At 36.4% G+C, this 14,735-nt stretch overlaps 1 protein-coding gene across 9 annotated transcripts in view; it reads left to right on the top strand.

Moving 5' to 3' along the window:
• Window positions 1-14,735, top strand: part of SGCZ (sarcoglycan zeta) — a 421,463-nt gene that overhangs the window by 151,371 nt on the left and 255,357 nt on the right. The window contains exon 1 of one of the 9 annotated variants that reach the window (XM_058420739.1): window positions 11,072-11,150. The exons of the other annotated variants lie outside the window; for them this stretch is intronic. The gene's annotated coding sequence lies outside the window, so the exon portion shown is untranslated. Of the gene's footprint in view, window positions 1-11,071; window positions 11,151-14,735 lie in introns of those variants that run through there. 9 annotated transcript variants of the gene reach the window in all.

The raw sequence follows: 14,735 nt of genomic DNA, 5'->3' as shown, positions 1-14,735 counted from the left end.
TAGACATTCAATGTGATTGCATGTATTTCTGCATTTCAAATTGCTACTGCCCCTGAGAGATTGGCCTCCTTGTCATGTATATCAAGGTCTCTGTTAATTTGGCCAACCTCTTTATCTGATTAATTTCTTGTTCAGTATTTTATTACTGGAGATATATATGTATATATAAATAGTCTGATCTCAAAAGGCTGAGAAAAATTCCTGAGCTGCCACTACCAAGCTCAATCATGTATTTCCTTCTAGTATTTTTGATAATATTTCAGCACTGGGTAGTTTGTCTACACTGATAAAAATACTTTTATATTACCAGGTTTATCTTAGGATTGATAGGACAGGATATACCTTTATTATGTGGGTTTATTTTAATTTGAGCCATGGTTAGAAAATGCTTGTACTCCCAGGAGGAAGAGAAATGTCTACTGATGAAAATATTAATTAATAAATCTCAGAAGAAGGTAATTATTTCTTAGTTTGATTATATCAATCTGGAATATGATCTTACAATGTAGACTCATGAAAAAAAATCTATATTTATTCAGTATTTCTGTCAATATTTTTATAGCAGATGCTAAACATAATATGGTAGTTGCTCTCTATCTCTAATGATATCTATTCTTTTCTCTTTTTTAAGAGTGTATAAGCCAGTATCTTGTGTGTTAGAACAGAAACAATTCTGACATTCTTTTCTATTTTAATCTAAAGTTGTTGGAAACATCCTAACTTTATAGTTTGGTTTGATCTTGTGTGTAGTGGATGTTGGAAAGTAAAGAAGTTGCTTTAATGCAAAGGTAAGATTGCACCTTATTAATTTTTAAACATACTCTGAGATGCCTGACCAAAATGTGAATTTTTGTCTGTTAACTTTATTTCAGCAGCAGGCAGTGCCTATATGTTTGAAACAGACATTTGCACAATCCATTTGTAGATCTGCTCTTAGTAGCTCAGGACAGATGTTTCATACTCTGAAGCACAAGATTAATTTGAACTGTTGGACTTTGAGGCTTGGATGCCTATTAGGAAAGGAAACCAGCCCTTTACTACTGACTACAATTAATCTGTTTCTGCAGATTTATCTTTCTTATTTAGCACTGGAGCAAAGATAACCTTACAGATCCAGCACTGTCATATTAAAATCCATTTATGATAGATGATGATGCACTGGACCAATTATCAAAAGGGCAAAGTAAACTGTCTGGGTTACTAGAATCTGCCTAATCTTTTACACTCTACCTCTTCATGACTGTCTCTGCATAGCAATCAGGATGGAAGAGAATTGCCAAGTCACCTGCTCCTCAGATCAGAAGGTGATTGTGGCTTTGAGTAAATAATAAGCAGCCACAGCACTGCCTGGTCAGAAAGAGCAAGTGTACTAGCCTTTTACATCTTGAAGATCTTGGTCCTCATGAAGTGCTAATGTTTGACATCTGGAAGAGAATGCTGTTGCTTCCCTGTGGACGCCACATTGCAAACTGCCTTTCCATATAATCTGTATCATTTGCCATTAGCTCTCTTCAGAAGAATCCTGGAGCAGAATATTGATAATACAGGTGAGGGATAAAATGCCAGCCTTTGTGACAGCTGGCATTTCTTGCACTTTGCCCTGTGACAGAAAATAGTTTTCTTGAAGTTATACCTCTAATCACTTTTGCAATTAAAAACAAAGACATGCTCAGTAAGAAGTACTGTAATGTAATTTCTTCTTAAATGTGAATAAATTAAGCTTTTATGGAGCTGAAATCTATTTAATTTCTCTTACAGAAATAAAGAATAATGTGGATGCTTTGAAACGCTAAGAACGAACATAGTGATTTGGAAGAGCAATACTATAATCTCAATGGAATAAAAATGTGTACCATGTTTGCTTCAGACTGTAATTAGATCCTAAAGATCATTGCAATTGTACTACATGAAAATACTCTGTTCTTCAAGAGTATCTGAGGGCAGTAAGACTGTAAACAAATAGATTTAGAAAATGATGAAATTGTGTGGCCTGTCTAGGCCATAGGGCTATTGTTTGAATCATCAACCAACAACTGTTCAAAAAAAGTAGTCTTAATTAAATACTCACTAAATACTGGGCCTGCCTAGTCCATTGAGTCACTTTCTTTTGTGATGCAGGTGTGTCACTGCAGTTGAGCAGCAGTGAAACAGCATACTTTATAAAGGAAGCAAGTCCAGTTCATCAGTAACACTGTAAATATGTTCAAATTAACTATTTTACTTGGTGAAGCGACATGTCTCAATACTGTGAAACACAGATGTTCTGGAGAAAACAGAGCTCCCTCTGAATAAACAAACTGAAAAATGAAGTATTAAGATCTCACCATGGTTAACATATTGGTTCTTCTCTGCAAGAATGATCAGATGTCCAGTAACTGTTGTCTCTGTTTTAGATGTTCCTTCAGTGGGGGCAGTAACAGGGTCACTTGAATCTTACTGCTGTTCTGATTAAATAAGTGAAAATTCATTGAGTACAGAGTTTCATACCAAGGTGAAATTTGGTTGGTTATGGACAATGACTTTAAAAATGGTAGGATTTTCTCTTTTTTCCTGAGAACAGCCGAAGAACAGCTAGAGAAAGGTCTTGGCATATCACTTTCTTAGGGAACCAAGCTAAGAAATACACTTGCTTGTTCTAAACACAAGAAGTAGCAAGCTACAGGAAAAAGTGAAGACAAGTTCTTAATCAATAATTCCTGGATAGTTTTTCTTGGAGAAAATACAGCATATGTGCAGCAACACAGCAACCAGGAAGACAATTCTTTTCAATTAACTGCAGTAAAAGAGATAAACTGAATAAAATAAAATGTAGTCCTAAATATGCATGTACTCTGTGTCTGCTCCATTTGATTATGGACCTATGCTGTGTTTATTTAACAGTGGTAAGCTACTCTCACACACCAGCTCCAAGTGTAGCAAGTAACTGAATTCTTAAAGACTTTACTTCTTTTCATGTAAGTGTTTTGGAAGAGTTGTCCATGAAAATGCATGGTATGAATTTATAGTTATAGTTATATATTTATATATTTCTATGTCTATTCCTATTTCTATTTCTATTTCTATTTCTATTTCTATTTCTATTTCTATTTCTATTTCTATTTCTATTTATGAAGTGTTTTGTTTAACTGAAAACACCATAACCATTTGGGTGTTCTTTAAAAAACAATGCAAACAAACATTCCATTGCATCAATTTTTGCGTACTAACTAATATTAATTTGTGTTTATGTTCACTTTTTCTACGCTATCAATCCATAATTTACACTAGATTTCTGTAGGTATGATAGTAATGTTGTAGAGATCATCTTACATATTTCACTAGGTTTACAGTACTAACTTAAATGTGCTCTCATGTAAGCCAAAACTTGTTTAGCATGAAGCTGTATATGGCAATATATGACAATAACCTGATTTCAGAGTCATTAATTGGACAAAACAGGATTAAAAGAAATATCAATGGGTTTGATTTTTGAATACTTTCCCAATTATCACATGTTATAAGGTTAGGGATTTTAGTCGGTCTTATAAAGTCTTAGAATGCCATAAGAATTATCATAAACAGTCATTAAAGTAATGTTACAAAAATGAGAAATATTTTGTGAAAATGACTAGTCAAATTTTGGTTCATGTGCATGAAGAATTCAGCTTATATGGCTATCAAGATACTTGAAGTGCATGTTAATATTTGATTAAATGTTTAGAATTCTTAATCAGTAATTCCATCATGGTTTAGAATGATGTTTCAATTCCCTTTTCACTAATATAAGCATATGACTTAGATACACCTATGTCTGTGACAAGTACCTTCTGCTTGCTCATACAAATGTTTAAAAGACATTTAAGAGAAATTTTAAAGAATACAGAAATAGAAAAGACACAAAAGAATTTTTCAAACACATTTTATTATTTGAAAGTCCTTTATATGTATCTAGAAAGATGGGTAGGTGTGTTGCTTTCATAGAAGAAAACTAAAAAGGAGATACTGACCTACAAACTTACTCATATAGTGTTTGCAAATTCCAAATATTAGAAGAACAAAAAACCTGGGAGCTACTCATTATAACTTCCCTTTGGTTTTCATTAGCATTGCCTTCACCCAGGAAAGCTGTGTCAGAACTGCAACCTCAGTCTTTTAGTCCTCATAAAACTTCATATTAAAACTGAGAGCTATCTCAAACTTCTCAAGCTGCATTTGTTATACTTTGTCCTGGTAAAGTTTATTCCAATGTGACTCAGGCAGATGCATTTTAACATCTAATTTCTCCTCCTAAATCAAGAACTTAGAATATTTTACACAAAGTATATATTGTGATTAACAGTTTAATCCTTATTTGGGAATGCGCTTGCTCTCATGACATTACCAGTGCATGTTTGCATGAGTAAATGAAACCAGTCTTGAGATGGAGTGATATTTTTATTTCATTGTAATTTTTTTCTAAAGAATGTGGATATATCCTCTACTTTTACAGACTTATCTTTACATAGCTGAGGTTCCACCAGTCTAATGTAATCTTAATGAAAGAGCTCTGTCTACTGAGAAGCGCTTTAGATTTTACAGCCCATACTAACATTACTGCTTGTTGCCACAAGGATCTGAGCCAAGAAATTAGAGGAAGCCTGAATGTGTGTGTCAGATTCACCCCATTAATCTTTTATTTGTCATATTTGTTACAAGATAGCCTTAGCATGATAATCTATTTTTTACTGATGGGATGTTTTTGATTGCAGAAATCTTCAGTATCATCCTTGGTAACTGCAGAATTTACTTCTGCACTTTTCCTGTTGTTTACAGAGAATAGACTCCTCTTTTCATGTCTCATTTAGAAAGATCAAGTATACATATTTAATTTCTGAACAAAGAAAGGGGAAGATGAGTTCTGATCACAGCACTTTGGGGGAAAAGTGGCTGCCTCATTTTTGTTTTTATGCTTCTGTTTAAGTAAATGAGTAACTTGTTTTTCATTGTTTCTTATAGTTTATTATTCACATTATAAAAGTGTACTTTTCAAAGTAGATTTTTCTGTTATGCATATTTCTGTGTATTGAATAATAGCCTATTTGGTCATTTAGTAGGGCTTCCAAATATTTTGTGTGTCATATATTACTGATTCTATGCATTTGCCAGTGCCAAGAATGGGACCCTGAGACAGAGTCCCATACAGATTTTAGAAAGCTTCAGAATGTTTTCAGTGACCATCTGTCACTACATGCTCAGCAAGCTTGACTTCAGTGCAGTTGAGATTCTGCCCAGGAGTACTGGAAATTGTGGTCTAGCTGTAAAACTAAACTGTCTGGCTGGTGCAGAAGATGATGACGTGAATGGGCACCAAAGTGTTCAAAGCTCAGGCTCTGATGACTCGTGGTGGAGATGGTGTTTTGTTCATGACTGATCAGATAAAAATGCGTGTGGGGTTGCATGGTTGTCTCTTCTTTTTCCTCTGACCTGTTGATATGACAAATTATATTAAACAAGGGAAATTAACTTTCTGATGTTTCTATGTCCAATCTGTATGCTTCTTCATTAGCAGAACTACAACAGGGATACATACACCCAAAACTATTATAAGATTAAAATATAAACCTAGTCTCAAATCAAAATAAAATGCATCAATGTTCCATATGGGACGTCTATAAAAATAGACAAATATCATCTGTTAAAAAGTAGTGGGGTTTTAATATTTTAAGCAGCATAGTAAGAACAATTTGAGGTAAACTTTTTTATGGTGGGTAACTTTTATCTCTTCCTGAGAATTGCATTCTTAGGGGTTTTGTTTTCCTTTTTTTTAAATAAACGAAGACACTATTGTAAGTTCAGCGGTTCGGACAAGGAAAGGATCTCTATTCTTATTTTTTTCAGGTTATCTACTCACAGCAAATAATCAAGTATATTTTCAAGTAATTTGATTTCATAGTTTTTATGAAAACATAAGTCTGTGTCAGTTTCTGTGGAATGAGGACTTTGATAGGATGTTTAAGCAGAATTTCATTTTTAGTCTTTCCAAAAAAAAAAATTGAAATAAGGAATGTTTCCTGTATTGTCTGGGACAGGAAGATACAGGGAATGATGTTACTAATATTCTGATATATATATGTAGCCCTGGAGAATGTTCCATGTTGGTAACCTTCTTCCTAGCTAGTTCCAACAGTAATATCTTAGGAACAGTGATGTGAAAAACAATGGGGTACATATGAAAAATATGTAAAAAGTTGTGCATCACCCTCTGTAACACAAGAACTTATGTGAATCACTCATACCTCTGACTGGAAGGGATCGGTGCATGCAAATTATGCACTCATTTGATGTCTTAGCCCATTTGTATTCAGCTGAATTGCGCTTGAACAGAGTTAAAAACCAAGAATGCAACTGGAAGTTCAGGCAGCAAGTGAGAATCAAATGAGGAAGCCCACCTCATTCCCTTCCACCAATCTTTTAGAACTGGTTATATGTATTTGATGGCACAGATATCAGCTGTTGTATACTATGTTTTTTCAGCTGTGAAAACAATCGTACTGATGGCTGCTGACTTTCCAAGGTCATTGGGCTACTACTCTCATGTCTGTTTGAAGACCTCTACTTTGGGATTTAAAAAGCATAGATTTTTATTTTTTTTATTCTTGTTGTTTAGTAGATGTATTGTTTCAAATACTGCTGTTGTGCTTACTGTTCTCTGCATACACATTAATTGCAGATGAAAGGGAAACATACTAAATATTTTAAAAACCCCAAAACCACTTTAGCTTGAGTTCGTGTTACTCTGATGTTTCAATTTAACATGGCTCAACAGATTATGTTTTAGGTTGAAAAAGTATTCTCGACTGCAGAATAGAAGACCATACTTTTCAAGTATTAAGAGCGTTTGTATCTCCCCTATAATCAGCAAAAAATGTGCATTGAAATTGAGATCTTACCAGTGGTCATAAATTAAATCAAATAAATCAAGACTGCTATATTTTTTCAAAGTTTCAGCACTGTTTTACCAAAATTTTAAAAGAATATGTACTTAAGAGCATGACATACTGACTAAAAGGTAGCTAGGACCCTCTTTTTTATGCCAAGGCTATTTCTCCCTGCTGACTACAGATTACTTACCAGTTATTAAACAGAGGAAAATAGACTAATGCTAAAATCAAGAAATCTAGGCAGTATACTGAATCAGGAAACTGGGAAGAAAACCCCATGCCCCAAATACCCGCAGTACTTAACAGTATAGATCACAGGATTAATTCTAACATTAAATAAAATATTTCAGTATGTTTCTTAGAAAAACAGAATTTCTATACAAAAATCAGCTATGCATTTTTGGAAATGGAAACGCTTAGCCACATCTAAGCATCTGGCATCAACACTTCCTTGGAAGGGAAAGGAAACTGAATATGTCTATTGAATGTGAGAACAAAATATCTTTTTTGCCAAACCTAGTAGAAATCATCAGTGCCAAGACAAAGTGCTTTCAAAAGCTTGGCTGGAGTCCACTAAGGCTTATTTTAATCAGATGTAAGGAGAAAGGAACAGTATCATGCTGTTATTTCATGTTAATATTTGCTCCTGTTAGCTAAAACCCACCAAACAAAACCCCCACACACTTTAAAAAAGTTTAATTGATCAAACTGCAATTTGCTGTTGCAATTTATCACAGAGCTTTTCAATTTCATTCTTGTTTTGATAGGAGCTCTTGGAAACCGTTATTGAAACTGATTACCAAAAGATAATGATTTGTCCTCGGATCAGTTGTACTGTCTAGTACCTAAGTCTTTCACCTCTAAATGACACTGTTTATAATAGTTTTTAAGGTAAGCAGAAACTAAGAGCTCTGAAAGCTGCTGCAGTTTATTATGGCTGAAATTCAAGAAAGCAAATCTCACAGCACACCTTCCACACCTCAACAAACACAATAAATATAGATAAAAGTTTCTAATGGAAATGGCACATTTTAACGCACTTTCTCTGAACCTAAAAAGGTAAAAATCTGCTGCAGAATAGACCAAAAGAACCAAGTTGTGGGATGCAGCATTCATATGAGGTGGCTAAGACTCAGGGGCTTAGAGTACTAGTAAGAAAGGAGGAGAGGAATAGGTAAGTGCTTACAAAGTAAAATATTACTGTGCTAAGAATCAGAATCTTTCTTTTGTCTGCATCTTCTAAGCAAGATGAGAGACATAGCCAGGAAAGCAACTATGGCACCTCAGTGAAAATAATAAAATGTATGTGTACTTCCCGCTTCCAGTGCCCTCTTCTGACAAAAGCCAAGATTGATAACAAAAATTTCATCAAAATTTATGATATTTCTCACCATATTTCATTTCTCGTGTTTAGAACAGTTCTAGAAATTTCATGGGTTAGTACTGAAGTAGTTCAATTATCTCCCTGTAAGGAATACAGAAACCTTTATTTAGCATTTCTTCCAAATATTTTTGAAGCTTGTTAAAGAGAAACAAAAACCCCCAAAGGAACACAAAAACAATCAACCCACTCTTCTGTCCCAGCTCCCCTTATAACATTGTGGCTTCAGTATTAGCACTTCTAATGAATTATTGAGGTAAAGAGAAAGAAGTTTTCTCCTTTAATTATTTTCTTTCATTTCAAGGCAGTCTTCCTCTCACTCAGAAGAATTTTCTTTGTCCCATCCCTGTAGGGAAATACAGTTATACTTTGACACATCTCTCTCAACTCTTCCCAGCCTTAAACGATGCTGGCAATTCCATAGGCTGCAGCTCCCTTGTGAGGATTCCCTGCTGTTAAATTGCCTTTTTTTTAATCTAGTAAAACATAGTGAATTTGCTGCCTTTTTCATTATAAAAGTAATGCTATCCATGAAGTATCCTTTCACCTAACAAATCTTTTTTTTTCTTTATTGCTTTGTCTGTGATCCATTTAAAAATCAGTCTTTGTTAATGGATCTATAGCCTCTGAACATATTTTCTAGCCTCTCTGATAGTATTCTTTGATCACCTTCTCCTTTCAGGCATGATAAAAAGATTAAAGGATACAATCAGAATTAGTGGGTCTGGAACAAAATGTTGAGATTTCTGTGATGATGAGAACTCTGGGACCATTCTCTGAAGGCTTCTCTCCTCTGGGTATTTTGTATTTGCATACGGACACCATCTAAGCGTCCAAAAAACTCACCTGCTCTTTAATGTAGCTCTAGAAAGAAAGCCATTAAGAGACAAGACTGCTAGCAGGGAGCATATCAGGCTTCTGCAAGCATCTCCAGTGCATCCCACCTAGTGAAGCATCTGACTCATGGGGTAGTCTGAAGTAGTATCTGATGGCATGACTAATGGTGTGGTTTCCTTGTTTTTTGTTTTATCCTCTCCTTAAAAAGTGAATTACGTGCAAGGTGCCTTTGCCTGCAGTGTCTTTTTCTAACATTTTGTTTTGCCTTCATCTCCTCTCCTCTCTGCAAAAAGAAAATTGCTTCTATATTAAACAAGTCAGGAGATTTGTGACACACAGCTGTTGGGAATGTTAATGCTGTTGTATCCAACTGTTTCCCACAAAAGGTTTAACAAATAAAGTAGTTAAAATTTCTCATGTAATCTCCATGTTATATTACTGATTACTTTTAAAGTAGGAACTGATCTGAAGAGGCCTGGTGTTACATTAAATTACATCTCAGTTTTACCCTAACCTTTGTACACAATTTGAAGGCTTGCTTCAACATAGAGAGTCCATCAGTTAGTCCACGGCTCATGAAGTGCAGATCATAAAAATTTCTCTGCACCTTCATGAAAGGATGCAGAACATCCAAATGTGCAAAGGATGGCAGTGTAGCAGGATTATGACATATCTCAGAGAGGGACACATGCCTGACTTTACACAGCTGCAGTTACACGATGCACTAAATCTCTCACCATCACCAGCAAAGAGCTGCCTTGAAGAATGGGAACAATAGGGAAAAGTGGCAGACTTGTCCTGCTGTTGTTGTACATTCACCAGGGTGAGCAAGGAGACTCCCTATAGCACATCTGCCTTTTCATGTGACAAGCCCTGTGACTGCAGAACAAATTTTCCCTGGAGTCTTCGAAAAGTGCAGACATGTTGAGAGAGTGCAACGGTCAGAAATATGGTCTCTCTAAAGTCCTTCCCATTTCAGCTCCAGAGGGCAAACTTATTCTCAAAACTTGGTAATATTCTGGGGAGCATTTTGCCATGCAGGACTCAGTAGAAAAGGCTCATAATGCATTTGTATTCATGCTGAGTAGTATCAGTAAAGTGAGGCAACGGCCTAGAGCACTAAATGGTGAACTTTCTAGTCCACCAGCTCCAAACACTTTGAACTGACCAATCTGCTAGGAAAACAGTAGCGTTTGCCACAAATATTTGCACATATTTGATACTAAAAAATTATATGTGGCCGTAAAACTATTGATTTTCTTTTTTCTATGCTTGTTTTGATTCCCTAGAACAATACACTGCACATAATGTTTTGGGACTTGTCCCTTCTGGGAGTCCATGTTTTTTCAGATCAGACTGAGTAATTTTGAAAGTTGTTGCTGCCTTATTGATTTTCTGCCCAAATTCATTTTGCTAAGTAAACTGATACAAGAAGTAGGGCTCATGATAATCTCACAGACACAATAGCCGAGCCCTACTCCTTTTCAAAACTCCAAAGCTTTATAATTTTTAAATCTGATTTTTATTAGACCTAGATGACCTGTAAAATAGGAAAACCTCAGATCTGCTGGGTAAGATGGAATAAAAATAAACAAGTTTGCCAACCTATTTTCCCTTGCTCCCTGTGTCCTTGCAGGGGTGAGTCCTTTGCTCCATCAACTCAGACACTCACCAGGCATAAAATTCCTCCAGTCCCTTCATGTTTGATGAGAAAAGGCCTGTAGTCCATTTGCCAGAAAGACCCAGCCCACCCACACCTCTTCCCACAGGGGGCAAGCCAGCCTACTGTCCACTCCTGGGGTCCTGCTACCTCTGTGGTTCTTGAAGGGTCCACTAAGACAGGTGACTGTGGTCCCCCATGGCACAGGTGCAGCCAATGCAGCTCTCCGTGCTCTCCCCTCCCACCTCATCAGCCCCACTAAAGCCCTCCCTGTTGCTCTACCTGCCCTCCCTTCCACTCCAAGGATAGAAGCTTTCCATGGCAGGATGGTCAGTCAGGGAGGCAAAGGGGGAAGCTTTTCTTTTCACAGCTGGTGAGTTAGCATGGTCTGTATAAATGGCTGCCAGGGCACACCTGGCACCTGTTTTCCCAGGCCTGTTCATACTCTTCAACTCTTTTCTGCTCCTGTGTGTCCTGCCCTGCCTGCTGGCCCTGGTAGAGCTGCTGGTGCTTCGGTGCATGGGTGGAAAAGGGCACTAGCTCTCTGTGGGCAGCAGGCAAGACATTCCTGAAAGCAGGGCAGCAGCTAAGACTGGGGCTCAGTAAGTGGCAGGGTTTAGGTGCTCTTTAAAAATGTATATTTATTTTATTCATTTTAATAGTAGTGAGAGAAAGAGCAGTTGCCATTTGATTTGCAGTAACTAAGGTCTCATTGTTCTGCAGTACTTGACTTCTGTTCCTTTCAGAACAGAAGCATCGTGCAGAGTTCAGTGCTCTCTGGGGTACCTGTTCTAGGGGCTGCCCGGCTGAGCCACCTTCATAGACAAGTACTGTTCCCTTACCAAGTTGCTACATAGTGGTGATTGAGCCTCTTTTTATGCTCATGTGGAATAGCTGAGAAAGAAATAACCAAACCATTCATAGAGACTGGGGAGGGGGGAATAAATATTTCCCCTTTAGCTCAAATGAATTTGTATGATCTATTTCTTTAGGTTTACAAGGTTATTCGGTACCGTATTTCTGTTCCTGTGATGCCAGGTACCACTTCAATGCTTTAAATGCATTGCATAATTTTATAGATAAACTCTGTAAAACTTCTATGCGGAATTTTTGTAGTAATGGTGGATATTGACTTCTACGTTTTATATGGTCAGTAAAAACAGCCATGTATGTCACAATACTAAGAATATCCCAATAGTATTTTGCATAGTTACTGTATTTTCCTGGCTTTCTTTGTGGAGAACACCTCAAACTTCTGAGGTGTTTATTTACATTCCATGAGTAGTGATTTACAAATTTCATAGCGTTTAATTAATTTTGGTTTTACCAACAAGAAGGTTTAATTCATTTTTTAAGCCTTCACTTATTTCAGGTCTCCTGAATATAAGGATAATACTGCTGTTTTAAAGTTTGAATTGTATCAGGACTATTCTTAAAATCCATTGTGGGGTTTTTTTGTTGTTAGGGGGGTTTTTTTGTTTGTTTGTTTTTTAATGGTAAAATATCTAACATGGGATCCATTTGATTTTGTCACCTGATCTCTTATGTAGAAGACTGTAGACCTCTCAGATATTTTGGTTAAATTAGTATGTCAAAGGGGCCTTGACTGAGAAATTATTTGATTTGGTGCTTTTTAATTAATTAAAATCTTTAGCTAATAACCATCAATGTAGTTAGCTTAAGCTAACTAAAAACATCAATAGCAGTGTGTGTATTAGAAGAGTATAAGGTTACAATTTTTTCAAGCCAAGAATGAGTTCTTGGCAGTAAGATAATAGGATTTTCAGACCTAAAGCAGACCTTATTTTTAGACCCAAAGCAATTTCTGCAAGGTACCGTACTAATCCCTTGTCTCAGGACGTGTATTTGAGTTTTTACCAAGTAAGTGTAGCTTGTGAAAAACCAAGTTCTTTTTTGGAGATATAAAAAACATTTCTATGTGCTAATGTTCTCCATCATTAATGGTAAGGGACATCCTAGCTTCCTTATGTGTCAGCTTGCTTTTTGAAGTACTAATTTTCTGTAGGTTTGTGGCTGAGATCTTGCCAGCCAAGTTTTGAGAAACAGGTTTTAAAGTCTGTAGTCTTATGCAATTACATATGCAGAGTTGAAAAAAATCATAAAATTTCTGTGTATTGCAGGATAATGGCATAAAATCAATTTCTAGAATGAGCTGTTGTACAGAAGTGCGTACAAAGGAAAATGAGATTTCTGAGAATGCTGCTTGCTGCTTCAAAAGTTATAAGTGAAGCCATTCTTAAGGCCAGATCCATGGTTTTTTAAAACAAGAGGCAACAAACCACCAAACTGTAATCTGAGAGAGTATAGTGGGTTTGTTTAAAGGATGCATCTGACTGGAAATATTTGATGGCACCTCTACTGAGTGGTATTAGACAGGAGCAGGTTACAGTCAGAAAGGATGTATTTTACTTGCTTGTAATGGGTGACATCTGTTACAGGTATTTTGCTTGTATTTTACATGTTTGCTCTTTTTGTAAGGTCTATAGAAATAATATGGAGACAAGAACAGGTTCTGAAATAAAATAGTGTTAGAAATCCGCACTCTCCTTTCCTTGTCTCCATTATTTTTATAAGTGTCGATAGACATAGAGATGTATAGAGGAGTTTACTTTCGTGAGTGGTTTCAATTTAGGTGATTCCTGAATTTCTTAGAACAGTTCTCTAGGGAACAGCTTACAGTATGGTGGGAGGAGAGCTAGTTTCTGCATTACCATGATACTCTCCTGTAACATATTTTGTGCTCACAGTGAAGGTTTTGCTGTGTAGAACAACCATCTGCCCATCTAGAACAGCTTTCTTTTTCTATTGATTGCCGACTTCACTCTTTCATAGCACAGAGCATACTGAAACGTTTTCTTTTGCAGATGGAAATTGCATTATTTGCTTTTTTGGTTTTTCTTCTGTTTTCTCAAGAAGTCATGAGTACAAAGCTGTGTTATGCATTGTAACACCATTGGTAGAACTGACTTGGCTAACCCATTTGCATTTCTGAAATACAACCCATGCCTCTTTGCATTCATTATTTCTTAATTGTGATAGAAAATATCCTAGGGAACTAATTGTCTGGCATTTCAGAACAGTTCCTTCTAACTTAGCACTGCAACATCACAGGAAATAGAGAAGCTGGACTGCAAAACCAGAATAGTATATGTAATATCCTACTGGTTTATAGTGAACTACTACCAATGTTCAATGTGATGACTCTTAGTAAGAACAGGTGTTTGTCCTGAGCTGTTTGAGGATAGTATTTTAAAAGGGAGAAGCTGTAATACAAATGGAAATTTCTACATTTCTAATGAGAATGGCCACTAATAGCTGGTTTTCCCCACATCTTAAAGCCTTCATTTCTGTATTCTGTTGCAACTCTGTAGAGAGAAGCTAGAAGGTATCTTAATCTCAGAGCAATAGGTTGTGCCACTGCAGCCCCCTGTGAGTGAAATGCGTTCTCAAGGCCAGGAGCACAAAGCAAGCCAGGGTTAGGTAAGCAGCCAGTTTGGCTTGGTGCACTTTTAGGTACAAAACTCTAAAGTCCTGTCATGACCCTTGTCTGCCCCTACTGCCAGCACCATGTCCTAGCTCTGAAAGTATTTGAGTTCGGAAGTTCCCCCGAAACCCAAATGCTCTGAGTTCTCTGAGAATTCAACAGTGGGGAAGGCAGTGATTTGTGCTGCAAGATACTCCTCTACTGTGTCAGGTGAATCTGGACTCAGCATGTCTGTTGTCAGGCAATTCCTGACATGTATAGAAACAAACACCAGTTTGCCATGAATTGACAATAAAAATCGTTAAATATAATTAAATGAAAAATCTAATTTCTTTTGTCTAAAAAGCATTGTATATATTTAGGAAAGCTGGAGTCCCTTGGTATCTCACTTAACATTTTTATAGAGGGAATGGATAAATTCAGAAATACTTAAATACACAAACTGTTTTTCAG

Source organism: Hirundo rustica, chromosome 5 (assembly GCF_015227805.2).
Source record: "Hirundo rustica isolate bHirRus1 chromosome 5, bHirRus1.pri.v3, whole genome shotgun sequence".
Classification (NCBI taxonomy): domain Eukaryota; kingdom Metazoa; phylum Chordata; class Aves; order Passeriformes; family Hirundinidae; genus Hirundo; species Hirundo rustica.
This window is presented reverse-complemented; position numbering and strand designations above follow the sequence as displayed.